The sequence below is a fragment of the Pinus tabuliformis genome, chromosome 2_1 (assembly GCF_031772625.1).
Source record: "Pinus tabuliformis cultivar Carrire ecotype Pingquan chromosome 2_1, CPIR1, whole genome shotgun sequence".
NCBI classification, from domain to species: Eukaryota; Viridiplantae; Streptophyta; class Pinopsida; order Pinales; family Pinaceae; genus Pinus; species Pinus tabuliformis.
In genome coordinates, this window is record NC_142299.1 from 48,918,287 (window position 1) to 48,922,048 (window position 3,762).

General features: G+C 38.0%; 1 pseudogene; it reads right to left on the minus strand.

Moving 5' to 3' along the window:
• Window positions 1–265: 265 nt before the first annotated feature.
• On the minus strand, window positions 266–1,821 carry LOC149198725 (class V chitinase CHIT5a-like; annotated as a pseudogene).
• Between the last annotated feature and the right edge of the window lie 1,941 nt (window positions 1,822–3,762).

The following is a 3,762-nucleotide window of genomic DNA, read 5'->3' on the forward strand; positions in this document are numbered from 1 at the left end:
ACGACCATGAACGAGTTAATTTAAAACCAATGCAACTGGGCCATTAGTTTCTTAACAGTGAAATTTGTCCCATCTAAGAGCATCCTTCCTAAAATTTGCCAAAATCATCACTGTAGCATCAATATATTTATTAGAAATGCCAACTACGAATTTAATAAACTAAATTGCCATAAACAAACGCCTACTTCGTAAGAATGACAGGTGGTGGAAAATAGTTTTAATTATAATTTATAATTATTAAATCAAAGGTTAAACAATCTTATTATTACTTTTTTAATTCTAATGACTTTTTTAATTCTAATTGAAAGTGATACACGTACTCCACATGCATCCTTGTGAGTGTCGCTTGTTTCAAATTTTCCGGAAAGTTGTCACTTCGTTTGTTTAGTTTCGTTGCTCTGTTCAACACGCTAGCCATGGTGATCAGTCGAAACTTTATTGCCAAAAATTGTTCAACACGTTTTGCTGCTGAGGGTTTGGGACAGACAGCTATGGCGGGGGCTCCAATCCCTGTCTCGTCTAGGCTTTTGAGTATCTAGGAACGCCCATAGAGCGACATTCCCAGGATTGTTGGGGGAATCCCATAGTGGAGCCACGATCCAATTTCGAAGTTGGTGCTGATGTTAGAGGATGGGTCATACAGTGTCGCATGAGCTCTGGTGGCGGAAGTGTCCCACGAGTCGTGATACTCGAAGCATATGACGTTCACCCAGTCCAAATTTTGGGCAATGGAGGTCACAGGGTACGACCTCTTGTCGGCGGCTAGGAGGAAATACTGCGCAAAATAGATAGTTGCGGTGAGGAGGAGCCGAGGGCGACGCCATTCCCTGGCTTCCAGTTTAATGGCATGCCTCCATTCAATGAAGAGGCTGCCCAAGTTCTGCATCTCCGTCGCGTCTTTGGGAATCTCCGAGTCGAGGTCGAGGCCGTGAAAACTATATTTCCTGTCCTGTCTATTGCGATAGCTGAATTTATGAACACCTTGTGCCAGAAGGAATTGTTGGCCATTAAAGCAAAGGCAGTAGCATTTGATCCCTCGCCGCCGATAGAAATAAGTGTCTTGAGAAAGGGGCTTTTCTTACGCAGAGTTAGGGTGAATTCTACAGGTTCAGCAGTGGCAGGCAATTCCACCTGGAATGTCTGGTCGTTTAAGTTTATTGTTGGAAATTTCCAGTGTGGAACGGGGCTAGAGAACTACACAAACATTTCTAGATGGTACTCGTAGATCGCAAGCAAATTTGGTGATGGCAGTAATCACAAAAATTTTGCTGGTGAATAGTCTCTGACTGATTGCCTGCAGAGGGTAAAGAAGGAGCAGAAGAAGAAGAATGCTAGCCATGGTGAGAATACCATCGTGCTTCCTTCTGTTGGTCATGGGGTTTGCTTTGTTGTATTTTCAAGGATTTCATAAAATCAAAGATCAACGGTTGTCAAATGACATAATCAGTGAGAAAAAAGCAGAAATTGAGAGACTGCAGGAACAATTACAGGTGCCGAAATCCTTTCATTTTTTTTTCTTCTTCTGAGTGTACTGTGGTATTGTCCTTAGTAATACAATCATTCATAATATTGCAAACACCATTAAGTATTCAGAAATTTAGTTTAAGCATACCTTGGAAATTTCATCTTTTGTCCTGCACGCATTTTAAATATGAAATATTTCCACAAATATAATGTGTTTAATTTTCTTGGGGTGTGTATACACAAGAAGGCATTATTATGATTAAGATTTCAGGATTAATTAAAAAATGCAGAAACCACAATTGAAATTCCATCTGAATACCCCTACTAGCCATGAGAGATCTGGCTCACTTGCGCCATAAAGGCCCTCGGGGGCAAACCATTGACTTAAGCAGTTTAGCTCAGCTACGCTGTCGTGACAGAGTATTTCCAAGGTATCCTCTTTGTCTATGATCAGTAATCTGTAGTGCTCAGTGATTTTTCAAATGGAGTAATATACATATTATAGAACTTGTATACCAGAATGTAAGAAGAAACCTCAATAAAGCATGAATATTTGAATAGTTTACATGCCTGATTAAATTTGTCCTCTAAACAACTAGGTAGTTATAAGTAAGGCATTTTAAAACATCAAAGAAAGTCCAATTCGCTAGCGTAGAAGCTAGACGCGAGTAGATATAGATACGAGCCGTGCAACTCTCAGCACATAACTAAAAAATAATTGCATCATAAATTGAGCACAAAACCAACAACCAGATGCTACCAAAATGTTTCAAGGATGAGGAGTCTCTGTAATGATTTTTATGGTTATCAAATTGAAAATTGTAATTGGAAAAATGTACTTTTTGTTTTGAAATATGAATATATAATGTAAAGATAATGTACAGATTGATAATTAATATTTACCTTTGGAATATGAATAGAAAATATAAGGATTATTTAATGATATTTACCTGCAATGTGATGCATGTTAAGCTCCTTTACGTTTTCCCAACTGCTGCCTACAATTACGGAAGTAAACTGCAGTCATTTCCTTAATTTTTCGAAACCAATTGCAGTAATTTCCTTAAATTACAAAAATCAACTACAGTTAATTAATTTCTTGTTGGGAGCTTCTGAAGTGGTCCATTACTCCCTTTGCAGTTCTCTACCATGATTTGCGGAACACTTGACACATGGCCATCAGAAGCTTGATGGAAGCTTGGCTATAAATTCTTCTGTTTGGTCCCCAAGCTTACTATCTCAATCCCCTTCAGTTTTACACCATCAAGTTCAGAGAGCAGAGCTTGGAAGTGCCTTCATATTTTTAGAATTTCGTTCCCTCATTTTAGTACTGCCTATAAATTACAAGTTGTTTTCAGGGATCTCACTGGTGCTGCAAATTGGTTCTTTATTGTCCGGAGTCTCGTGACGGGAAAGCTGGATATTGTTGTGTTTCGCAGCTTATTTTGACGTAATGGTGAGCCCCTCACCATCGTGGAGTCACCCCTTATACCTCTAGATTTACTCTCTTACCGCGAACTCCTTATGACGGTGGAGATTTTTGTATAAATGTTTACTCAATTCGAAGCTTATACCATATAGAGTCATCATGAATTCTCTTTTGTTTAAATGCAAAAAGGGTTTTAATGTCTGAGATTATTTTGATGCTGAGAGAGAGCAAGTTTGAGGAGTTCGGAGAAGCGTAGCAGAAAGTTGGTACTGCGTGAGTTTTGAGCTCAGGTAAATAGTGTTAGAGTGTGTGAGCAAGCATCAATGGCCAGAGGTATTTTTCTTGGGCATTAAAGTTTTCAATTATTTTAAGTGTTTTATTCTGCATTACATAATCGTTATAATCGTTATTAAGCTTACATTTGGTATCGAAGCCAATTTTATCTCTGCCTTGGTGTAATTGTTGTGCAAATTTATAATTGTGCTCATATTTTTAATTTGCATGAAGCGGTGCTTTAATTTTATTTTATTTTGCGAGGAATTATTGCCGTCGTTTACAGTAATGTTGATATTTATGGCGGTTTTTACTCGTACTATGTCACTTACAGTTCTGGTTATATTCATGCTTACCTTTACACTTACTTCGAGCTGAAGTTTTTTTTGTTTTTACAAGAGATAGTGATATGGAGTTTATTTAAGATATCATTTTGACTTATTCCTTTCACAAAACATTGTTTTTTACTTTGGTTAAGATTTGTTTATAATCTTACCCCGATCGGGGTGGAGAAAAGAGAGTTGCACAAGGATATGATGGGGTGTAGTACATGGAAGCCAAAGCCACACCTCAGGGTAATCATTTTAAGGTTTGTA